General features: G+C 38.5%; 1 long non-coding RNA gene across 1 annotated transcript; it reads right to left on the bottom strand.

Moving 5' to 3' along the window:
• Positions 1 to 16,107: 16,107 nt before the first annotated feature.
• Positions 16,108 to 20,549, bottom strand: LOC147476088 (uncharacterized). The gene is made up of 3 exons (XR_015207193.1): positions 20,348 to 20,549; positions 20,138 to 20,245; positions 16,108 to 16,706 (listed from the first exon to the last, which is right to left on the bottom strand). It is a non-coding gene; the product is annotated as an uncharacterized LOC147476088 (long non-coding RNA).
• Positions 20,550 to 26,876: the final 6,327 nt, after the last annotated feature.

The raw sequence follows: 26,876 nt of genomic DNA, 5'->3' as shown, positions 1-26,876 counted from the left end.
ATAAGAGTTCCACCAGTTATGGGGTTAACAGAATTAAATTGCTTGGGACATAAGCAGACAATAACAAAACTCAAAACTTACCTTATCTCCTGCTTAAGCATCCTCCTCCTCCTCCTCATCAAAGAGATGAGGTTCATTCGCATCCTGCCAAGCCATTATAACTTGCCAAGCTTGTCGCCATTTATCATCTACTAATGCTAACCTGTTAAGTGTTATTATGTCTGATGGGATATACGGGGCGACCAAATGAGGCTGCACCTGCCATCCCGGCCAAGTCATAATTCTCAATGAGCGAACCACCCAATTGGTGGGTCTCATGACTTCAACCCTTTTCCAATCTGTGAATTGGGCACATAATACAGGTAAACAACTACGCATGATGCGGCTTACCAAAACAGGCATAAGAAGATACTTATGCCTCATGCTTTGGGCTCTCTTAAGACTAGCGACTAAAACTCGAGGAATGTCATATCGGCGACGTCCCTCAGCTAAAGCGAGGAAAATGTCACCAGCAGTACTGTTTGCAGAAGTGAACTGCCATTCCCCCAAAATATTCATCAGGATGAATAACATGGTGGTGCCTATGTTTAGGGACAGGCTACCAAGGGCAATGCTATATCGCCCCTGGTCCATTACTCGAAATACCCTTCCCCCATAATACTCATGGAAATATGTATAATCATAAAGGTATGCATTATCGGTCATATATCCCCATGTGTGAACAGGATCAGGTATTGGTAATCCCGAAACTAAAGCTACCACATATTTATTGAATTCTAGTGTCGCGGTCATCGACTATGACAGAATTCTTGTTCTCCATCCCGATTACAATAGAAACTAACGTGGTCATAGAAGAAAGGAGTAAGTCGTCTTTGAATATGAATCGTCATCACTTACCGGTAGATGGCGCCATCTTAATCAGTAGATCCTGTTTGAACCAATGTCCATAGGTCTCGGTTCCCAACACGCCTTTGAAAAGACTGTTCAGGTATGACTATAGGAGTTGTCATCTCAACTACTCTTTGGAACAGCTCCAAAAATCCTGGAACAACCCTCAGAAAATTGGAAATTTTTGGTTTCTGAGGTCAGCAGCGCAGTGCTTTCGGGTGTTTTGGATTTTACATTGTTTTGCGAAGTCGCCAACTTAAGCAGGTGCGCCTCGAGTAAAATTTCGACAGTTGTCTAGGGCGCAGTAGCGCTTCATCGAGGCGGTCTTCGCCGTAAGGCCGGGCAGAAGTTTACAAGGAAAAAGAAGGAAAAGCTTGGAGTGAAAGGTGAGAGAGATGATGGTGGGGTGTAGTGTGGGTTGTGAGTGTAGAATGAAGGAAGTTTAAATAGGTTATCGAGCTTCCAAAACGAATCGCAAGTTGCCAAATTGTTTAAGGTAATTTCGAAATAGAAAATTTCCAACCAAAACGGAAACAAACCATATTTTGATTTTATAACAACCCCGGTATCTTTTTTAATCGGATTTAGAATAGTAACTTCTAAACTCTCCTAGATTTCATGCTACCACCATACATAAACATAGATATGCCGATATCGGCCAAATTCTCAACCTTTACTCCAAGACAACTTTACAGAAGATGATCATATAACCAATTATGCTCGGTATAAATATTACCACCCCCAAACAATTCGGGAAGGTGGGATTAATGATAAAAACACGCACAATTTGAAAATAACCAATTATATTAAAAAAAATTAAATCCAAACAACATAAAACAAACACATTAATATTTAAATTTAACAACTGAATTAAAATTCAACTAATAAAACAATAAAAACAATGAAATAACAGCGAACACAAACTGATGGTGAACACCTATCCATGTGATGAAGATGGACCCTGAGATGGAGATTGGTCCTGGGATGAAGAATGGCTTGAGCCATCTGTCCTTTGGCGATGACGCTCATGCCTTTAGACTCGGCTGAAACAGAATCCTCCAAGGGTGGCATGCGTCGTAGCATCTCTATTCGGAACAAGCGCTGTGCTTCTATCTCAGTCCTGAGTACTGCATATTGGGCTTGGTGATGCTGGTGGATAGTCTCCATGTTAGACAAGATATCTTCCTGACCCCTTTCGAGCATTTCAACTCTCGTCTGAAGGTTCGTTTGTTTATTTCGAACTACAATCTGTCTATCTCGGATATCTTCACAAATACCATAAACGTAACGCAAGCCAGTTTGCAACACTTGCATGCGTTCTAAATTAGAATTACAACTATCTAATGCATTTTCATCCAGACATGTCATATCTTCCATTTCATCCGCCAACTCAACTACATTTCCTTCAGACAATGGCCAAGTCTCTTGGATGCAATCCGTATAAATACTTGCATTAGAATGCAATTTGATCTTAATAGGAGCAGATTTTGCGACAACTCTAAATGAGAGCATGATCTTAGTGATTAATACGGGAAAAGGCGCAATGCTCTTTCCCACTCCTCTAATCACATTAAAAATTAAATCGAGGATGCAGAAATTATACTTATTCGTTTGTAAAATCCAGAGAATGTGCAGACATTGCAGACCGATATCACTGACTTTTTCTTTCCCGAGGACGTTCCTACCAATCCACTGAGCTACAGTCAGTTTGTTGGTTCTCAGACTTGACTGGTGGACGCAATGAGAACTCGTATTGTATTCACCCTCCACGACAGTATCTTTCATCAAAGTAGGAACTCCAGTATACTGCGATTCCTGAATAGTGGCTTCTAGGTTGCTTCCAGCGTAACGCCTACAAAATTTCACCAACAACCGCTCAAGCATTTCCTCCTCGTTCTCGCTACCTTAATGAAAATCCTATCCCTCCAATTCTCGCTTCTTATAAAACTGTTCTACCAAATCATAGTGATAGAACTCCTCACCGAAAGTACCACAGTCCGTTCCAATCCTTCCTAATCATCTCCGTCAGAAATGGGTTGGCGAAGTGCCGGGAGCAAACGCGCGTTCTCGGCAAAATTCTTCGTCAGAAGCGCCATTGAAATTTTTGAAACAAACAATGGTTTTGTAGACGCGGAGGAGGAGGAAGTTTGATGAAAAAACCACTAAAACAATGGTGGTGGCGATGGTGGGTACGGTGGCAGGTTGGAAGCTTGAATTGGCGGCTGTTTTCGGTGGTTTGGGAAATTTGTATGAGAGAACTCGGCCGGTGGTTAACAATGGGCGTGGTGTAAATAGGTGTTTCTTTTTTTTTTTTTTTTTTTTTTAATTTTTGGTTGTTAGGTTTCTTTTAAACCTTGTTACTGGCGGGGATGGAAAAGGAAACACGACCGTTGGTGGAAACAAAAGGCGAGTCGCCGCTGCCGGGTGTCTTGAAGTGGGCCCAAGCCCAATTCGAATTTTTCGATATTTCGCGCAATTTCAAATTCAATTTGCCGCTTCGTTATTGGTTCGATTTTTGCGAATGAGTTATGGAAATGATCAGTAGAGAATTTCCAATCCAATGATCCATAAAACACTCAATTTCAACCATGGGTGACGTATAAGAAGGTGGAAAAATGCCTCGGCGCGTGTGTGACGTAAGTTATGCGAACGAAGGAAATCTAAGTTATAAATAGCGTCAACCCAAATGAACTACGACTAATGGGCCTAAACAACACAAATAGAAAGTTCGAGCAATCCGGATGGAAAGACCGACTGCCCACCCCCAAACAAATTTTTAAACACAAAATTTGTTTTAAAGGTGGGTCGTTTAAAGTCAGATTCCCAAGACTTGTTGGGTTGCTATTGCTATGATTTTAGAATTTTTATTTTTATTATTTTTATTTTTATTTATTTTATTTTATTTTATTTTGTTTTATTTTTAATTTTATTTTTAGTTTATTATAAGAAAAACGAAAAACAATAAATACATAATTCACCCCATAAAGGAACATGACTCAAAACCCGAGAAAACATGCAAAAGTGGAAAACGTGAATTATGTGAAACGTGGACTTAGGATCGGTATTTTTACAGCCACACACTCCATAGGGAAGGCCGGTTACCTGAATGGTGCACTTACCACTATATGGAAGTGAAAGGAAGTACACCAAATGACAAAGGTCGGGCCCTCATAGATGTGGTCCCCGTAAAAGGACTTCCTCTACATCGGGGACGAGGGTTCGTGAAAATGTTTTAACCGTTGACCATTAACTTGAAAGGTACTGTTGTCCTTGGGATTTACCAAGGTGATTGCCCCGTAAGGGGTGACTTCAAGAACGAGAAAAGGACCGCACCAACGGGTTTTAGTTTCCCTGGAAAAAATATGTAGCGGGAGTTGTAAAGCAAGACCTTTGACCGACCACAAACTCTTTGCGCTAAGATTTGCTTATCATGAACACGCTTCATGTTAGCTTTATAATCCTTCAGCGAGATCGTAAGAATCGCCACGGATTTCCTCAAGCTCATTCAATTGCAACTTGCGTTTGACACCACCTCATCAATATTGAAGTTAAGGCTTTTTATAGCCCACGAGCACGGTGCTCTAATTCAATCCGCAAATGACAAGGTTTCCCAAATACAAGTCTAAAGGGAGACATACCTATAGAAATTTTGAAAGCCGCCCCTATATACCATAAGGCATCCGATAGACGCCGACCGGTCTTTCCTATCGAATTTACGCTTGTTTCTAAAATCATTTTGATTTCCCTATTAGAAACTTCTACTTGTCCGCTAGTTTGTGGATGATAAGGAGTTGCTACCTTGTGTGTAACTCCATACTTTTTCACTAGAGATGCAACAACTCGTTGCAAAATGTGTTCCACCATCACTAATGATGGCTTTAGGAATGCCAAAACGCATTTAAAAATATACTCCTTAATAAAAAAAATACAACCGCCTTATGGTCATTGGTACGGCAAGCCATGGCCTCTATCCATTTAGACACGAGTCCACGACAACTAGAATATAAATGAAAATCGTGGGAAACAGGGGAAAGGACCCATGAAATCAATGCCCCAAACGCCAAAAATTTCTACTATCATGATTGGGTTTAATGGCATCATATTACGCTTCGGATTCGCCAAGTTGTTGTCAACGGATACACGCCTTGCAATGCACTTGGGCATCCTTAAAAAGGGTAGGCCAATAAAATCCACATTGAAGAACTTTAGCGGCTGTTTTCATTCCACTAAAATGGCCACCACACTTTTGTCATGGCGTAACGATAGAACTTCATTATATTCCGACCGGGAATACAACGACGAATAACTGATCCGCACAATACTTAAAAAGGTAGGGCTCATCCCAAAGAGTATAACTTAACTCTGGCTAAGAACTTTACGCTCATTTCTTGACCAATTATAAGGAATAACATCAGCCGCTAAATAATTTACAATGTCAGCATACCAAGGTGCTGAAAAAATAGCATACGATGCTCATCGGAAAAGAGTCCCGGTATGGACTCGTAATCACTATCATCGTCGTTTGTAAGTCTAGATAAGTGGTCGGCAACTACGTTTTCAACCCCTCTTTTGTCCTTTATTTCTAATGTGAACTTTTGCAGGAGAAGAATCCATCAGATTAATCTCCGCTTAGCATCATTCTTTGCAAGAAGGTACCTAATGGTCGCGATGGTCCGTGTAAACTAAAGTTTTAGAACCAACCAAATAAGGATCTAAACTTATCTAAAGCATAAATGACAGCTAAGAATTCTTTTTCAGTAGTTGTATAATTCCGTTGAGCATCATTTAAGGTTTTACTAGCATAATAAATAACAGTGGACTTATTATCTAGTTTCGTCCCCAAGACAAAACCAACCGCATAATCACTAGCATCACACATGAGTTCAAAAGGTTTAGAGCAATCGGGAGGCTGTATAATTGGTGCAGAGGTTAGGGCGTCTTTTAAAGTTTCAAAAGCCTGCTTACAGTTAAAATTAAAATCAAAGATGGCATCCTTTAAAAGCAGATTAGTTAAAGGCCTAGCTATTTTCGAGAAATCTTTAATAAAAGCCTATAAAACACCGCATGGCCTAGAAAGGCTCTAATATCACGGACAGTCCGTGGTATAGGTAGAGTCACTATCTTATCTAGTTTGGCTTTATCTACTTCGATGCCATCACTAGATACAATGTGACCTAGTACTATGCCCTTTTTCACCATGAAATGACATTTTTCCCAATTTAAAACGAGGCTCTTTTCTTCACACACCGTGTCAAAACCTGCATTGTTAGACAAGCAATCTGTGAAGGAGTCTCCATAGATAGAAAAATCATCCATGAAAACTTCCATAAAGCGATCTACCATGTCACTAAATATATGAAGCATACATTTGGAAGGTACCAGAGCATTACAAAGGCCAAAAGGCATTCGATTTTATAGGCATACGTTCCAAAGGGACACATGAATGTAGTCTTTTTCTTGGTCATCAATATCAATAATAATCTGAAAATAGCCAGAGTAGCCATCCAGAAAACAATAAAAAACATGACCAGCTAGCCGTTCGAGCATCTAATCTATAAAAGGTAAAGGAAAGTGATCCTTTCGTGTCATAGCATTTAAACGCCTCAGAATCGATACAAAATTCTCCATTTCATAGGACCTTGTGTGGAAACATAGTCACCCTTAGCGTTACGCACCATGGTAACCCCGATTTCTTAGGAACTACATGAATGGGACTTACCCATTCGCTATCGGAGATTGGGTATATGATATACCGCGATCGAAGTAATCGTAAGACTTCTTCCCTAACCACCTCTTTCATGGCAGGGTTCAAGCGACGGCGAGGTTGCGAGAAGTCTTCGCGATTATCCTCCAAATGGATACGATGAGTGCAAACATTAGGGTCAATTCCCTTAATGTCGGCTAGGGACCAACCAATCGCAGATCGATGTTCCCTAATCACCCTGATTAAACGTGTCTCTTCATCCTTAGATAACAAAGAAGATATAATTACCGGATGACTACCATCCGGATCAAGTTGAATATATTTTAACTCCGGGGGAAGAGGTTTAAGCACCGGGGTGGAAGGAAAGTCAATAGATGTTTCGTCAGGGTCCTCATCTTGCATAATGAATACTTGCTTAGGTAGCAAGTCTTCATACTCAGCATAAGGAGCAACCGAAGGGTACAATTAGTGTGGACTTAAGGATGGTGTTGACTTCATCTAAATAGGAGTCATTTATAAAATCTGAAGTTCCAAAAGAAAGGAATTTATACATATGGTTTTCGGGAAACGTGTTGTTAAAATAATCTTGAGGTAAGCTCTCAATCATGCTACCCTCCCCATCTATAGACGATTCTGGTAGATGTTTCATCATTTTAAAAACATTTACCTCAACAGAAAGATGGCCAAAAGATAAGGACATCTTACCATCGTGACAATTTATAAGCGTGTTGGCAGTTGCCAAGAAGGGGCGCCCACTACAACAAAAGGGGTCTTTTGCAGCGCATCCTTTTGCAACGCCAAAAAATTGTTGTTAAAGGTCACCTATTGCAACGCCATATGGGGCTGCTAAAGGTTTGTCGTGCTATTAGCTTAACTGTACATAAATTTATTTATTGTGACACCTCTTGCGTGGCAAATAGTTATAATTTTTTTTTTTCAAAAAATAGAAAATGCAATTTTTATAGAGGGCTTTATCATTTACCACGCCATTGTTGCTATTAAAGTTAACTCAATCATTTGTGACGCCACTTTCGTTGTAAAACCTTTTGTACTACACCATAACAAAGATATTTGTGACACTGGCGTTTTCTAATTGTGACGCCATATTGGTAGAATTTTGTGAAGGCATTTTGGCGTAAATTGATAATTATCGCCACAAAAATACAGAAATTTACATAATTTAATTCGGCATTTGCAAGCCACTCTTTTGCAAAGACTCAAAATTAGTTGGTAAAGATATCTATTGTGGACGATTGAGGCCCCTAATAGTTTTTTTGTTCTATTAAGCCTTTAGCCTTAGTGAAACTTTCTTATTGCCACGCCTTTTGCGAGACCAATAGGTGTGATTAATTATTTTGGTAAAAGAATAAATACAATGTTTTTCTCTTTACCTTTGCTGCTACGACAATGGCGTCGCTGATGGTCTTTTTATTGGGGCGGGATGTTCTAATTCAACAAAATTTTCTCGCGGGCCTTTCTTATTATTGTATTCTAACCCTAAAAATTGGAAAACCTCTCCAACACCCTCTTCTTTTCTTTACTGCCACCTAGTCATCTTCATACCCAAAAAAAAAAAAAAAAAAAATCTTCATCCTCCTCTCCTCTGCTTGGGGTCAAAGCTAAGGTATTAGTCTCTCTTTTTCTTTATTTGGATTGAATTTGAAAGCTTTAATTTTGGTTATTCTTCTATACCATTAAAGCATCGACTTTTTGGTTTGTTCAATATTTGTTTAGGGTTAATTCTAAATTTACCTAACAAAATTTTCAGATTAGAGTTTGGGGTATCCTCCACCACGTTAAAACTTCGTGAGCTTGCTTGACTACATTGAATTCAAGCCTTGGCTTAACCCACCCTTCAAACTCAGAACAGTTGACAAAGTTTCACGGTGGTAATATTTGTTACCCCAAGAATAAATACTCTTGAATCATGCTTCTTAGGGGGTGGCAGCCAAGTATGATTCGACATTTGTACTTCAAACAAGTAAGAATATATAGATGGCCATTGATCCATCTTTGCAGCAAGTGATCGGTATTTTATCTTGCTCATGAGTTGAACACTATAGAACCTTCCAAATATCCAAATTGATGTGCTGATTGTAGGGTCTTCTTTTACAAATAGACAAATAGTAGTGTTTTTCACCACCATCTCATCATAATCTTGTTACATTGGTGAATCGGTGTCTTTGATTTATGGGTTTTGGTTAATTTGAGCAATTTCATCCGTGGTAATGCGAGTGCTACTTGATTTTGCACAAGGATAATGTAATTGGGAGCTATATTTAGCCCTGTGTAAGGAACTGAAGATGGTCAAATCATGGGAAGAAGTTGAAGAGATTGTATGGGGAGAGTTAAACAAATATGAAGGCTTCTCTTGAATTTGCTCATCGATCATTTATTAGTCATTTGTGCGGGACTCAATCAATCGAAAGCGGTTGGAATCTTGTAAGTTGCGTGACCGGACGAGCAAATTGGTAACACTTGGCTTATAATTATACTGCTGCAAAAGTTGGATTTTCTGGTAACAAGCACTCTTTGTAACTTTAGTTTCTAAATTATTATTGGTTTCTCTTGATAACAGAGGTAGTTATAACTAATTTTAAAGTCTTGTCGATCCGACCGACCGAATCATTTGTTACTCGTGATTGATCTCTGAATATAACAATGTAAAGGCCATTACCCGTAAGTAAAAGATTTCACTATATGAATATAATAAAAGCCTATTGGTTGCTCAAATTATTAGGCCACTAGTTGGTCAATATATCAGCTAACTGTAAACCCGCCGATGCTAAAGAAAACTTAAAGATGTCATAACAAAGAGTCGCTTCTTCGTGGGATTCAAATCTGTTTTTCAGGTAGTAGATTTAACTCTAGATTCTAGTCTTAGAATGATTGGAAAACCGTTAATCGATGAGAAACAAAAAACGCCAGATTATTATTCTTCGGGCTTACATAGAATCTTTGAAACCATGCTTGAGATGTTGCTTCAAATAAAGCTATTGGTTCATATGGAGCAAGCTTTATTAAGAATACTCTAAAGGATTCTAAGAACATTTCTATTTTAACTCATTGCAACACTGGCAGGTGCTCGGACTTTGCAATATTGTAGACTTTCGCGTTATTCTATCGATCTAGTAAGAGCTTATGTAAAATAGGTTATGATACATTCACCTTGTACACTATTTTAATAGTCTTTCAACAAAATTTGGATATGGTACTGCGCCCTTGGAGTTATCCGTGCACTTCATAATCGATAGGGTCCTTGAAAAGGCCTTTTGCCGTAGAGACACGACCTTTTAACCGGGGCAAGTACCCCAACATTACCTTGTATCTTTGTCATTATAGTTTTGGCATTTGAATTTGACCCGAAACTAGTCATTTTAAAAAGATGACATGATACCTAGGGTGTTTATGAAATAGGAGCATTAGACTCTAATCCAATATATCAAAAGCTATCTTGATCATCCTATACTACAAGCGCCCAATACTATAGTGATTATGAAAAGAAATTGAACAGAGCATTAGAGTCTGCTTTAAAGGTTGGATTGCCTAGGGTGACGTTTTACATAGAGAGAGAAGTGGATGTATTGGATAATCGACTATTAATGAGGCATTCACTCTATCACAATTTTTCAAAGAGTCGGAATTAGTCCGGTCAACCGTAATGAAATCTGTTAAAAATTCCATGAGTTGAAACGCGTTAAAGGTGTAATCCCCTTGGCTGATTTTGTTATGTAGAAATCAATGTGCATGGATAAAGTTACAAATTGAGGTTAGTAATGGCATAATCCCCTAAATTGTCGCTCTAGGGATCAATTTCTCTAAACAATAGGAGATATGCTAGTTGTTGTCATTGATTTCTTAAAACATTGTAAATAATAACTTTATTGTCATATTATGGAATGGTCGTTAACATTAAAAGGCGAAAGTAATTAAGCCCTATTGTAATCCATGGATTAAATAATTGTTGTGTTGGTTTCAAAATTGAAGTACATATTGTGTCTTTAAATCCTAATATGATTCTTCTCATTCTCGCAACTTCAGGGTCTAGGCTCACGACCTTTGAGTTTAGTTCATGATAAAATACCGCTACTCTTATAGCAGATTCAAAGCTACCGCATTAATGAAAACCGGACGTGTTAATCTTTGGTCATATGGGTTGTTAAGTGACCTTTAATATTTGTTACAAGTAGTGGCTTCCTATTTACGTATATTATATTGATTCCTTTTGCGTTGTACATAAATTATTGCAGCTTGTTTTGCATGACTTTAATTTATATATGATGTCATGGAGGGTTGTGCATATATGTGAAAGACCGATCTGGGGTATGAGATTGGTTTCGGGGCGCTGTAGCTACTTGATTTAACTGGCATTTGTCGAGATGGTTAAGTAGCCGGTGCCACGAATCAATATCTTTAGTAGTTGGGTTTACGGTTGAGGTTTTAATATGATATATGGAAGTGTTTTATTTGATTTTCAGGTTATGACAGGTTTTAGGTATATGAAATGTTGAAAATACAGAGGAAATTCTGCGGATTTTTGAGAAAAAAAATATATGATGGTTTATCGTTGATTTTAAATTAGTATATTGAATGTGGTCTTTTAACGCCTCGTAATATTTATTTAAGATTTTGGGGCGTTACAAGAGTGGTTCTCAGCATTGAATGAAGTTCATCGAAGAGATGATAAGGTACATGACCTGTAATTCATCATTTGAATTGGTTAGGACAACCGCGAGGTATATCCGATGGTTAACAACAATGGACATACCCGATAGTCCACGCAAAGTGGGCATAGTCGTTGGAAAAGTTTACTAATGTTTATTAATGTTTCTAATAAATTTACTTAAGTGATTTTTATTGAGTGTATATTAGGTTTATTAATTTTTCTAATAAATTTATTTAAGTGATTTTTTTTTTTAATTTGTTGTGCAGATTGGTCGATTGGTGCCGTAGTAGTAGAATCAAGAAGAAGTCTCGAAAGTGGATCTTTGCTCAAATTAGCATGCTATAGACATTATTTTATGGAATTTTAGTTTTGAATAATTTGTCTAAATTTAGTTGAATGTTGTTAAGATTATGTAAGATGATGTTTTTTCGCAAAAAATAGTTATGTGAATTCTTTAAGATCTTTTGTATTGATGATTTAGTAATGAAATTCATTTTGTTATGATTTGTGGTGAATTGTTATAGGGTTACTGTGTTCTATAAAAATTGTTTTGGGCAGGATTATGTAAATGAAAATGTATAGGTATATGTATGAATTGCACCATTTGTAATGCTAAATGCGTCCCAAATAAAGCGTGTGTTTTTTTGCAATTTATATCATTCGCAATAATTTTGGTGTAGCTAAAAGATTTGATTCTACGGTAACGTAGACACCTTTTGCCACACTTGGTGTGTCGCTAAATTTATAGACGTCTATTGCCACGCCAAATATACAGCTAAAAATTCAAACTTTCTGCAATGGAAATAGTGTAGCAAAAGGTTGCCTTTTGCGACGCCTAGTTGTGCAGCTAAAGGTATCACTTTTGCAACGCCATCCTAGTTGTTACAAGCTCTCTTTTGCGACGCCAAGCGCTGCAAATAGTTTGAAATAAATTTGTAATTAATTTAATTTTCATAAATGAAGTAGCAACGGAATTAGTGTATTAGTAGCGCCCATAGGCGTCGCAACAAACTAGGAACATTTGCCACGCCACTTTTGGCGTTGCATTTGAGTTTTTGAGACGCACTTTTTAGCCACGCCTTTGCAACGCCATCTGGTGCGTTGCGACAGATCTTTTGCCACGCTCAAAGGCACCTTTAGCGATGGGGTATGGTGCTGCTAAAAACATGTTATGTTGTAGTGGCCCTAAGATGATCGGTACAGAGTCGTTAGCGACTTCCGTATCAAGGATAACAAAATCTGCATGATAGTAGAAATCCTGAACCTTAACAAGCACGTTTTCCACTACACCCTTAGGATACTTTATAGACCTGTCCGCTAACTGCAACGTCATTTTTGTAGGTTGCATTTCTTGTAGACCTATTTGTTTATACAAATAAAACGGGAGTAAGTTAACACTCAAGCCCGTGTCTAATAAAGCGGTCGCCGTGTAGATTCTCCTAAGGTGCATTTTCTGAAGAAGGCGACCCTTGTACTTAACAATTCCATTATTTTTTACGATAAAGTTGGGAACCGCTAGTTAGAAAAGCGCCTTTTAGGTATGTTGGTCTTACGCCTAGTAGTGCACAACTCCTTAAGAAACTTAGCGTGGTTAGGTAGCTTTTTAATAGCTTCGAGAAAAGGAAGGTTTATCGTTAGATTTTTGAAAACGTTCCTAATCTCCTCAAAGTTTGTATCCCTGGTTAGCATGGCTAATTTATGGGGAAACGGTGGTTTCTCTCTATATCTAGCGTATGGCTCAACTGGATGTCTAACCTTGGGTATCTGTTTCTTAGGTTGTGGTTTAACTGGTACCTCTACAGTGGTAAGCTCTTCGGTTTCTATTTCGGTATCTAGTTCGATATCCGGTGTAGGGACTACTGGGGTAACTATAGGCATAGTTACTTTGTTATCAACCACTTTACCAGAACGGAGAGTGGTGATGGCATTTAGCTCACCTACGGTTGTAGTTTCCGTACTAGTATTACCGTTTATTTCAAAGGTTGTGTTTGCTGTTTTAGGGTTTGATATTGCTTGGCCTGGAAACACACCTTTTGGTTGGGCTTTCTCTTGGGCTAACTGTTGTATGCCTTGATTTATGGATTGTAAGATCTGTTGGTTCGATTGAGTCATTGATTGGAAAAGTTGTTGGGTAACCTGTATAAAGGTGTTGAAACGATCCGGTTGTGTAGGTGTAGTAGTCACAGGTGGTGCGACTGGAACTATCTTACGTTGATTATTTATGGGCGGGGTGTGATAGTTATTATTGTTAATCGGAACGATACCTCTATTGGTATTATAGCTATTATAATTATCCTGACCTTGTGCTTGACCTTGTCGTGGTTGTGCTTGGTTGTTATAATTATTATAATTCCCCTAACCTTGTCCTTGTCTAGGTGGAGCTTGGTTATAGTTGTTTGCTTGCCTAACATTTTGGTTATTAAACCCTGGAGGTATAACTTGTTGATTGTTTCGCCAACTAAAGTTGGGATGTTGTCTCCATGGGGCATTAGGAATAGGATAACTATTAATGGAGCAAATATTATCTTGCTCTGATTGTTGTTGTTCATAGGCGAGAGGACAATAGGAGTCAGGGTGCTCAGGACTCAAACAGAAATTACATGGGTTGGAGTTGACATTCATGATGGGGATAGGCTTTTGTTGAACAGAAATAGCCTCTACCTTTTTAGTTAGAGATTCGATTAAATTTTTAAGTTATGGACCGGGTTTCATCTCAAACATACCGGCGGCCTTAACTGTTGAAGAAGAACTAGCAGAGCGGGGGATATCATCACTACCCTCCAATTATTATTGCTTTAGTTTGATCTTCTAAAAATTTGTAAGCCTCGGAGGCTCCTTTACTTTAGAAAAACTACCTATATTCATTATGTCAAGGACTTTTTTATGGTGGTGTAGAAGTCCTTTGAAAAAAGGCATTTAACTAACGTGTCTTTTGCTAGGTTATGATGTGGACACTCTATAAGGAGATCGGTGAAATGATTCCAAGCCTCTGAAAATGATTCATGAGGATTTTGTCGAAAGAAATGAATCTTGGACAACATCTCATCCGTCTTAGGGGGTGAGTAAAAATGTTCCATAAACAAATTTGAACAAGATTAGCCCACGAAGTCCATTTAATTAGGCTTTGGGCAGTTAACCAAGACGCCGCCTTATCAGCTAAAGTGAAGGAAAATACCCTCAGTTTAATTTGTTCCGCACCAACCGTAGGATGATGGAATGTTGTAAGGACTTGTTCAATCCTACGCATGTGCTGATAAGGTTTTTCATGGTCTAACAAATGAAAAATGGGTAACAAATTAAATATGTTTGGGGGGATTCGAAAATCCCCCACTGGGTCTGCTAGAACGATGCAAGATTTAGGGCTATCGCTCAAGGCTTTGTAAAAGTCGGAGAGAGGAGTCTCTCTTTCTTCAGCCATTATGTCAGGTGTGGTGTGTGGAATAGTAGCTAGAAGTGTGGTAATTGGTATACTAGATAGATGTGTTTGTTGACGTTGACGGTTAATTACGTTCGGTGTTTTTCTCCGGCCAGACCTTAATCTCATGCAAGTCTAAGTCTAAACACGACAACACTCCAAACAATCTTGATATACTAGTATAAACCTCTAACTGGAAATGCGAGGTGTGGAAGAAAAGAGTACCTGAATGCCTCCTTGCTTCGCTTACGAATAGCGTCTTGTTTACGCGTGATCAGTGTGTATAATAAGTTAGAACACTGAAAACTTGAAGAAATGGAAAGTTTGAAACAAACCTGTGGAAATCGGAAAATTTCAGCAGAGGGCGCAGGTGCGCTCTGTTTGGGCGCAGGTGCGCTCCGTGTAAGTTCAAGTTACAGTGTTTGAGCGCAGGTAGCACTCGGTTTGGGCGCAGGTCGCGCTCAGGGTTCCAGGCGTTTGGGCGCAGGTGCGCTCCGTCTGGGTGCAGTGCACTCCGTGTAATTTTTCGAGGAACTTTTCAATGCTGAAACGGATAACCACAGTATGAATCAAAGAAGGGTGGGTGGGTTTAATGGGACTTAAAAATGACTAATTATACTATGAAACCAAAGCTAAAGGGAACTAAGATGGCAGGGGCGCCATTTGATAAGCGTAAAAATGAATAGTTTACCTACGAAATGAACGATAAAACTCAAAATGTAAGTAAACCTAAAACTATTTTGTTACTAGATTATCAAAGTTTTCTACTCTCAATCAAATTAAGATATAGTGGAGTAGGAAGTTCGTTCCACTCCTAGTTCTTTAGCATGCGATGGTTTCGTGTCAACTAATCAATCATAAGTCTAGTGAGAGATTTACGAGGAGAATTCTAAACTACGAGGTGAATTCAATTAACAAGTTACGAATAACGAAATGATAGAATGCTAAGGGTTTGAATTTAGATAAAGAATTAAAGGGAATTGAATCCACCTTAACTCAACTTAATCAACTAACAAAGACTCGTCGCGATCCAAATTGAATTCTTCACATATCAAAATAGTAATTCTAATCCCTAATTATATATGACATCTCTACCAATCAATAACTAGCATGTAAGGTCATCCACCCATTCTCATGGCGAATCAACGACCTTCTAGAGTGGAATAAACTCTCACGATGATTTCTATGTCAACAAGGATCAAGCTTCATCAAGGCTTTTTCAACCCCCTCTAATGGAGGTTTAGCCTTGAGTCATACTACTATCATTTCCCATTGAATCTAAACTAAACATAATATCAAGATTCCAACTTTACTAATTTAACAAACAATAATTGAAATCTAAGGTAATAAATAGGAAATAAATAACAAGTAATAAAGGAATTTAGATATAAACAATTGTAAATGACAAAAATCGAAATGAACAAGAATCTACTATTTTATTTATCAAATCAATGAAGAACAATGATTTAAAGGTTTAATCTAAAACAAGAATTGAAATGAAACTAAACTTAATTAAAAACAATTAAAACTAGATCTAGAATTATCTATATTTTAGGTCTAACTAGCTACCATTAACAAAGAGCTAAACTTTTGTTTTTATATGCTTCAGATCCAAAAATCGTGCATGGGCTTGGAGCTGTGTTTTGGGCCGAAAAATCGGGCCCAAAACCCAATTCTTTTAGTCCGGAAAGGGCTCTTCAGCTAGATTTGGCTTCAACAGCCTTTTCATCCACTTTTGTTCCTCTGATTAGGTCAAGACTTGGACCATTAGAAAGTTCTTCCCGAGCCGGTCGTTTTGACATAAGGTAGACCCAATTCCGAGGTCTAAGTCCAAAGATACGGCCTTCGGAAGTTCTGCTGACTTTGTGTGCTGTTTCTGCCCGCGTTGACTTTCACTTTTTAGCTTTTACCGGGCTTTAGAAAGGCTTTGTCTCCTTGAATCTTGGCCTTTATCACAGAACTTCTTAGGAACCAATCCTTGCTATTTTATCTCGCCAAAGTAGCACATTTCTGCACATAATTGACTTTACTGTCTGAAATACATAAAAAACACGTAATCAGTGTTAACTCTTATTTATTACTCACATAATTGGTCTAAAAGTATGATTATTAAGGGGTTAAAACTACAGTTTTGGGCTCTTATCAACTACACTGAGAAACCATTAGGGATTGTGGAGTTTTGAGCACTTGACAAGGAGAAGCTCCCTACCCCGTTTTGCAATGGAAATCCCATGACGACTCAGTTGTTCTGTGAACAGAACTATTTTCCAGGATTTGGATTGGGAAAAAACCAAAACGGCATTTTAGAACCACTACAGATTCCTAGTCAAGATGATCGAAAAGGGATAGGCTATAATGTGGAGGTTGTGGAAGGACTAGCAGAATTATTTATCGATTCTAACACCACGGTGAATTATCTCAGATTGACTCTACCTGATCTAGGGGCAGAGATTGAGGCTATTATTGATTCCAACATATTTTGGGGCGAAGACGATGACCCAGATCCAAACTCATAAATTACTATTTCAGAGCCAGATATTAATTCCTATTCAGGATATCGCCAACTTAGGTTAGATCATGAGGCTAGATAGTTTAGTTGGATAAATGAGGTTGGATCGACATCCTCCTCATCAGGTATGAACTATACTCCATCTTTTACTTTGGCCAGTTCCCCCGGGTTAGATACTGACCCAGGAGACGAGATTGTCACTTCTTATCATGTCCAGTTGGACCCTCAGACCATACTTGATTTGGATGATTTGTTGAATATGGAATCTATTGTTGACCCAGTTCCAGTGGATATTGAGAACATGCCACTTTCTGACTCCCAGATGCAATATGAGATTTGGGAAAGGTTTTTAGAGAACTTAGATTCTGATGAGGATCCATTCATTGATGGAGACTATGATGATTGGGGAACGCAAGTCATTATTGATCCAATCCCCATCCAGCATATTGCTCCGGTTGAGCCACCGGATGAATCCGATAGGGCTCAAAGGCCGTGAAACTTTTTGTTCTAACTCCTTTTGTATATAGTTATATTTCAAAAAATCCAAAAAAAATCAAATATTTCAAAAATCCAAAAAAATCAGATATTTCAAAAAAAAAAAAAAAAAATCCAGATATTTCGAAAGACAAAAAAATTAAAAAATTTCAAAAATACAAAAAAAAAAAAAAAAAGTTTCCAAAATCTTACAGAATATGATTTACCCATTTGCCTTAGTGTAAGATGATTGAATGACTTGTGCAGATTATTATGATCCCCTCCCCCCGACGATGAAGAAGGAATGGACAATGAAGCTGTTGAGTCCATTCTTTCTCACGAGCAGTCTGAGGATTGACAGACGTTAGTCATTGTGGAGACAAAGACCATCAACCTTGGCACCACAGATGAACCACATTATGTGCAGATTGGTATAACCTTGATCCCCTCTGAGAGTTGAAGCCTGATCAAATTACTGAAGGAATCCATAGAAGTGTTGATCATATCTATGACAATCTATTGTCTTAAGGTGGTACATGATTTTCATTGTTCGTAGATGAGAGAATCACTCACCGAGAAAAAGAAATTGAGGAGGAAGAAAGTTCAGCGGTTATGTTTGAGAAGATTTTTCAAATGTCTAAGATCACCAACATCAACATCAGCATTCATCATTATGCATTTACCCTTGTGGAGAGGGCAAAACTCCACAACATCATTTGATCAACAACCCTCCTGAAGAAGGGGAATATTCTGCATTCCATCAATCAACGGCTACTTAGCCAATCAACCAACCAGCTACCCTACCGTGGAGAGGGCAAATTCCATATTGCATCATTAGCCTCAATCGAAGACATGAGAGCTATCTATCAAAAAAGTTAGCTGACTCGAATCTAACTACATCAAAGAGCGGAATGCTAAGAGGAGTTCATCTACGATCAACATTCTTGAGAGCCGAGATATATGAGGAGGGCATTGATGTTCCACTAGGACTTAGATACCAATGGAGACAAATTGTTAGAAGTAAAACTAAGCAAGTAGATCCAGACTAGAGTGGAATCAAAAACCAAAAAGTTCAAACCCAACAGTGAATGTCCATTCACTATGAAGATTCTACATGGAAAATCCTACCAATGCCGACCAATTAAAGAGGTACTATTTTTTACCCAACTTTGTTTATTTTAAGACGAAGAGTATAATGGAAATCTTAGAGAGAAGATGGAACATGCCATCTTTGATCGTTTTGTTTTTAGCCTCATAAAACCCACCTAATATCATATGTTACCATTAGGAGCCCATTTGAGCCTTAGCCTATTTTTTGTTTTCCCACAATACAAGCCTATATCCTTTAGGAAGCCTAATAAATCCTTGACCTACCCATAGATTACACATACCCACTCTTATAGAACTTGTCATATTCCAGGGGCATCATTTCATCCATCTTTGATCATGAAACAATCACCCCCCATGTTATTTATCCCAAGAAGGTGTTGAAAAAAAATCCTAGTGCCAGGGAAAAAAAAAAACCTCGTCAGAACTCAAAATGCTTAGAGTTGCACAAAATAATCAACACCGGTCCAAAATGGAAAACCTAAACAAGGGGCAGTTTTGTTTGAGATTTGGAATCCGTATCATCATCTCACTACCATCATTCCAATTACTCATCCCTTTATATGACAAGTTCTACTCCAATTTTTTTTTTTTTTTATCCTATCCTTTCTTTTTGAGCCCATCACCTAAGCCTACATTATAGTCTTATGAAAGTCCGCTCTTGATCTCTAAGTCCACTATATCTCTTAGTTGAGAAAGGCAAATAATAATAATAATAATAATAAATAAAATAAATAAATAAAAAAAGAAAAAATGGAAGGCATTGGAGGATTCACTACTAGTGATTGCGATGTATGAGGAAGTTGTCTCCAGAAGATTGGGCCTATGCTTTATGCTCTATCTGTTTGGGAAGAAAGTTTTTGGGTGTCGTTCAGTACTGTGTGAAGGTCAAGCAATCAAAGGGAAAAAAATATCATCTAATTCATAGGTGCCAAGTTTGATCGTACTTCTATCTTATGGTCGTCCTCATGCTCATCTTCTTGTCGGTAACTCATTCCCCTACCTTCACTTGTTATGCAATCATATGTGGTATTTCTTATTCTGTGAAAAAAAATTGTTTTGTTTTCCATGGTTTTCAAAATTGTTTTCAAAATGAATTTCAAAAAAAAAAAAAAAAAAAAAAAAAAACATGATTTGTTTTCGAAAACTTGGTTTGCTTTGGATGGCTTATGATGAAAAAATCTAGGATGACACTACAAGCATGTAGAAAATTCTGAAGCCAATATATCCTAACTGAACCATGCACTTTTTGTACTAACATAGCATTCAAATAATTTGGTCTATACATCCATTATAATCTGACCACTCATGCATATTCTAATAACATAGTTGCATTATAGTTTTATGTATATATATCATGTATATTATACTAACCTATCATGGAGAGAAATAATGCCCCGTGCCTATTATTTGCCAAGAAATTGTTTTTTTAGTCTCACAGGCTGTGTAACAAAATTCTAAGACGCGAGATTGAGAGTAAAGCTGCCAAGTATGGATAAGGTAAGTGAGATTCCATTATATGTTGCACAAAGAATCATTGTTAGTTCCAAAAAAAAAAATAAATAAATAAATAAATTGCATTACCGTAACACAGCATGATCTGGACTGTGTGGCGCTTTGCCTGCTTTGGCACCATCACTTCTTTCTCCTGGACGTTTGCAAGGTATGAGTTCTCCTTTTCTAACCTTATTTATAAGGGCTGCGGGCATAAGCTTGATTTATGTCAAGGGCAGTTGCGTGTGATTGCAAGTTTAATTAATCTAGGAAAAGACAAAATTTGAAAGAGTAAAATATTGGACAGACTTCAGAGGTATGGGTTTCTCCTCTCTCATCGTGTATATATAGATTTTGAGGTGTATATTAAATAGGAAGCATTGCCTAACTTAGAATAATTTTCTTTTAGACATGCATGTATATATGGGAATAGGATCTGTATAGTAGAAGCTTTTGTTTTATTAGGCTGTTGACTATTTCAAAGATTCCTTTTCTTTATAAAATATCTGTTTTTATAAAACAGATACGGTGTATGCTTCACTTGGTTCTCACCCGGTTTGGCCTGGTTCAACCAGTTTGGTCCAGGTTGACCCGGTTGGTCTAGACTGGCCCGGTTTTCACCTGTTGGACCCGGTTCTCACCAGTTGACCCGGGTTTGACCATTTTTGACAGTTGACCAAGTTTGACAAAAAAAAAACTTTCAAAAAAAATAATAATAAATAAATAAAAAACTTTTAAAAATATATATAAAAAAAAATGATGAATATTAGTACCATGGGGTTACCCTCCAGTATGAGAAAATATTCACCAAATTTTGTTTTCACCGCACTATTGGCAACCACTTGATCATTAATATCATTTCCGTAACTCCATTTGTGCAACATTAAAATTGTTCGCGAGAACAATGTCAGTTTTACTGACAGCCTCACGGATGGATTAGCCTGAACTCTTAGTGACAGTCTTTTCCAATCCGAATACTTGAACGTAATTGATTGATTGATTGATTGAACTTGAATATCATCATCCCCAGCATCCATCTTTCATCTCTAGCATATTACTTATCTTCTCCAGCAGTGTTCGTCTGTATCTTCTTTCTTCATCTTTAGAATCTCCTATCTCCAGTGGATCTTCTTGCTCTCCCCGGTGAGTCTTTCGTCAGTGTTTGGTTATCACCATTATATGAGAATCTTTAATCTAAGTCAAAATCATGAATGAATTGATCTATCCATTTAATTTCACCAGTTTTCTAAAATGAATTTGAAAAATATCAGATTTCAAAAAAAAAAAATTGTCCCTTGATTTCAAAAAAAGTTGTTCATCATTTTCAGAAAATATTTTTCAATCAACCAATATCATGTTACGCGGTGTAAGTCCGTCCAATGCTTCCGCTAGCATTGATATTTTGTCTTGTGGTATAAGTCCGTCTGATGCTTCCACAGATAATCCAGTCACCATGTTGCGTGGTATAATTCCGTTCGATGCATCCACCAACATTCAATCATTTTTAAGCCCTCACAAACAACTTGAAAAAAATTGAGGATTTCAAATATCCAGGGAAATGCCCTCTTTCAAAAATATTTTTCAAATGAATTTTCAAAAATTACATGAGATCTTTTTTCGGAGCTTGGCAAAAATGGTTTGTCTCCATGGCTTTGCCGTTCAGTTGCAAGCAACCTCCGACAAAGAGGGGCAACTGTAGACACCCCATTTTTGCACCCCAGGCATAATTCATTCACGATTTTGTCTTGAATTAAATATGATTATATAAGGTGATTTGCTTTCTAGAGTCTTCATTTCTACATCAAACTTTTTTCTTTTCATCTTCTTTTAGCGTTTTTAGACTCTCCTCATCATGTTCTAGCTATGGCTGAAGTTTCGTTGCTTTCTGAGTTTTGAGATGAAAATGACTAAAATGCCCCTGTAACCCTTTGGAGCTCAAATCTCGTTTTTCAACTCTTTCTTTGGATGAGATTATTTAATATTTGAATTCCCCTTGAAAAATCCTTCGAAATGAGTACAAGCTTACCTAGGTTCCATTTAGATTTCGGAAACCCTGATCTTGCCCTATCCCGTTTCAGCCCGTTGTGCGCACTGTTGAGTGCAACGATTTTTTTGGAGTAAGATTTCGACTCAAGGGTATTTTTAAGAGTTCATGGACCTTCCTAATGGATTAATTAACATTTTTTGTGAAGAAGAGCTTGCCTAATTTTGACCTGGTCAAAGGGAATTTGCAGCATTGAAAATATGGTCAAAATGGGTTTTTTTGTGGATTTTGGACTTGTGCTCGTGGGCTGTGGATCCAGCTGGAGTTGGAGCTTTTCATTAGGTTTTCTAGCCCATTTTCAAGCCTCCAAAAACCTAGAGAACCTTCCTTATTTGTTTGATTTGATCCCTAAAATCAAGAATATTCTAGAGAATATGCCATTTTGGAGCCATGTTTAGAAACCCTGGATTATGGGCTCATTGAGGACGTGTAGGGCTTGATTTTTTTCCCTAATCCATCTGAAATATCCAAAGATCAAGGGCCAAGATCGTACCCCTCTTGAATCAAGGGCCAGATTTAGGAGGTGCAACCAAAAATATATCAAGCCATTGGATCAAACTCATTACCATATTTGAATCCACGCCGAAAAGCTATAAATATGGGTCTCATTCACTCATAAAAAACATCTAGAGCTAAGAATCTGGAGCTAGGAATTCGGAGTTAATAATCTGGACCTAGCTAATAGCCTAGTAGTTTTTTTTTTTTTTTTTTTTTTTTTTTTTTTTTTTTTTTTCTTCTAGTTCATCATTCTAGAGTAGAATTTCTTTAGTTTAATCTGGAGTTGAAGGTAAAATTTTGACTTCGAGGTTTTTCTAATGAAGTTCTTCGTGTTCTTCGTATTTAGGGTTATTTTCCCCTCTTTCGATCTTGAGTAGAAGCTTCTTTTCACCAAAAGTTATTTTTTTTCTCAAATCACCTATTTCAATCCAAAAATCATAGTTGTCAATTCCAAATCAAGTTTATCATCATCATTTATCAACAATCAATCAAGATCATCAATCAATCAATCAATTTACAATCAAGTATGAGGCAACATTCCAAACAAGGTGACATCTTTCTTTTCTCTTTTATTTTAATTAGTATTGCATATTAGGATTATTTGTTTTTTTTTAGTTTTACTATATCATATAGTCATTTGCTTTTAAATAATTTAGTGAAGATCATCCAACTTGGTAGATTAATTTTCAAGCTTTCTTCGTTTTCCTATCTCAAAACTTTACACCTCAATAGAAGTAAGGCTAGTTTTTACCAGGAAAGTGTGGGTGTCTAACACCTTCTCACATCGTACCTTGATTCCTGAACCCAATAATCATCTAGTTTCGAGGGCTAGTCCTTCACATAGGTTTTACTCAACTTTTCCTTAATAAAGTTAGTGGCGACTCTAAAATCAATTGCATAGACCTAGGTACACATTTTTGTGCGTACAAGGAGCCTGGGGCAAGATGAGTTGTTCTGACAAGCCGGGGCTTAATCGAGCCCGTGGAGTGGGGTGAGCCATCCGCGGATCAGAGATATTAGAGACAAGTGGAGTGTTGGGAGTGACCCCATCACGTCTCTACGCACATTTAAGGGGAAGCAGCGGAGGGGACGAGCCCCTCGCTGATACTGGAGTTGGAGGGAGTCAGGAATGATACGAGTGTTTCAACGGGTCCTGGCTTGATCAATCCTGTGAGCTAAGGATGCAAAGACAATCGAGGCAAGGATAGCGATCCCGTCAGGGTTCGCACCTATCGGAGACACGGGAGACTCATGGGGAAGAAGAAGAGACAGGAAAATCTATTTAAGGATGTGTTGCAAGTTAAACAAATAGATAAAAGCAATAACACACTGGGATAAATCAAATGTCACGTTCAGGGAAACAGTAACAAACCAGTAACAAAATAAAGTGAGTAGCAAAACACTGGCCGAGATATTGTAGAAGTATCATATTACAGAAAGAAGTTTTCTAAGGCTTTTTAAGGGTGGACTCATCAACAAGCATAACATCTGCAGAGTCTGGGACGGTAACAGCCTTGATCCCTTCAGAAGCTTCTTCGATGACGGTGGTCTCAGGGGGACCGACGTCTGTGTGGACTGTTCAACTGTGCTGGGGTGTTCGGGAGGGATCTCTTGGGCCGGCGCTTCTTCCTTCTGGCGTCTGGAGATTCGATCACCGGGGTGGAAGGTCCTTCAGGGAGAAGACGACCTTCCCGTATGAGCCTTTCATGCTCCTCCTGAATTTTCTTAGCCACCCTCTTGTCCGCCAGGAGTTTGAAACGATCGCAGAGTACAGCCAAGTCTGTCTGGTGTTGTTGCAGTGACGCGGAAGAGGCCTCTTTATGCTGTTGTTTGAGGGCGTCCATGGCTTCCTTGTGTTGTTGAGTGAGTGCATCCAGGTGGAGTTGATGCTATTGGAGGAGGACTTCCCGTTGATGGCTGAGACATTCATTGACCGTGTCCATGTATTGTTCGTGGGCTTTTTCCGCGGACCGGAGCTCATCATGGGCCTTAACTTTGGCTTAGTCAGTAGCGGCAAGCTCGGATTGAAGGCCGACATAGGCAGATCGCAGACCACCAGGGCCATTAAGTTCTTTCTCCAGAGATGCCACCTTGGTATTGGCACTATACAGGCCGCGAATCATGAAGAAGACATCCAAGCTCACCTAGGATCAGAGAGAAAGAAGGATTAAAAAAAAAAAAAAAAAGGAGAGGGAGGGAGGGAGAGAGAAGGGGGAAAAGATGGTACCCTCTCCCAGTTGGTATAAAGGGAAGTGCGGTGTTGGTTGAACGAACCCCCGTCAGCGTACACAATATCCTTAGGCAGGCGAGCATTGTAAAAGAGGGAGAAGGCTACGGCTGCATTATCAAGTGCGGAGTCCACAGTATTCACTTTGCGGTTGCGCACATTGAAGATAGGACAAAAGTAGTCCTCTACAAGTGCGAGCTCAGAGGCCGGGGCAGTAGTAGGAATGGGCTAGCTCTTTGCCAAACTGGCGTGGACGGGGTGGAGAGGCAGCAGGACGGCGAGGGGAAGTGATAGCAGCAAGTTCTTCGGAGGCGGAGGTTCGCTGAGTGGAAGAGGTAGGCTCAACAGATGTGGAGGTTCGCAGCTTCTTGGATGGAGGTTGGTCAGCAGGGTCCCGCACCTTGGTTGGGGAAACCTCCATCACCTCCTTTTCATCAGTATCGCTGTCAAACAGCTTTTGTTTGTGAACGTCCATGTCTTCAGGAGGGGAGTGTGGGGAGGTATACTGGTCGTCCCAGTTAGAAATGGAGCGGTATGAGGGGACGTCCTCGGGTGCCGAGGAGGCAGGAGGATTGCGAGACTCACGGGAGACTGAGGAAGGTGTGGAGGGCCGGGAACGTTTGCGACGGGATGTGTGGGAGTGAGACCTTTTCTTTGGAGGAGGGGATGCTCGGGGTTTGCGTTCTTTGGGTGGCGGAGGGCGATAAAAGGGAGCTGAGAACCCGCCTATATCGTGTAGGTCGGGGACTGACACTACACCATAACAGCCTATTTGCAACGGCAAAAAACCGTTGCTAATAATTTTCGCAATGCTTTTTAAGTGTTGCAAATATGACGTGCGTAAAGTGTTGGAAATATTTACAATGCTTAATAAGCGTTGCAAACAGAAATTTCCAACGCTTATTAACCGTTGCAATAATGATTTGTAACGCTTTTTATAACTATTTCGTACACAAATTTAAAACCTTTGCAACGGTTTTTTGATTTCACAAACGCTTTTTGAGTGTTAGTAATTTGTTAAAAATATTACCAACGGTTCTTAAGCGTTGCAAAATTGTCAGTTAATTTTTAAAAAATAATAATTTAAAAGTCATTTGTAATGGTTATGAACCGTTGCTAATGGGTTGCTGATAAAAAAATAATAATTTCTCATATTTTGTAGCGACCAGCTAAACCTGCAAAAAAATGCCCTCTTGCACCATATACGGAAATCATAAATTCTTATTTAAGTTAAATTTATCCACCATATACATAAATCATAAATTCTTATTTAAACTAAATTTATCATGTACACAATACATTTTCATACCAATTTACAAAGAAACCATAAATATACATAGAAAAAAAAACTGATAAAGTACAAAACTAATCCAACCATATACATTCACAACTTTGAGCGATTTTCTAAACCTCAAAAACTTATTGTTGGACTATCACCATAAAAAAAAAATCGTACTATGATCCTAAACAAGAGATAACAGCTTGCGTTGTTGAAAACCCTACGCCCATTTACTTCCACAAATGCTCTAAAAGAGGTCCTAGCATTAAGATAAAATAGTCGACCAAGAAAAGATCATGAAGCGGACAATAAAGGGATTAAGACCAATTCAAGAGCTAAATACTGATAATCTAAGGTATAGTGGATTGAGCTTAATAGTAAAGGACTAGGGATTCTCACCTCTGCATCAAAACCCAAATGGAAATTCATGAAAGATTCACATTATCAAACACGAACTTATCTCTCAGCAGCAACGTCTGGAACTGGTTAATACCCTACAATTGTAGATGATAGGGCTACAATATTTTGCTTCTTACCAGTGGATACACCAAGATTAGCAGCTAAAGACTGG

The sequence above is a fragment of the Coptis chinensis genome, chromosome 9, assembly GCF_015680905.1.
Source record: "Coptis chinensis isolate HL-2020 chromosome 9, ASM1568090v1, whole genome shotgun sequence".
In the NCBI taxonomy this organism is placed as follows: domain Eukaryota; kingdom Viridiplantae; phylum Streptophyta; class Magnoliopsida; order Ranunculales; family Ranunculaceae; genus Coptis; species Coptis chinensis.
This window is presented reverse-complemented; position numbering and strand designations above follow the sequence as displayed.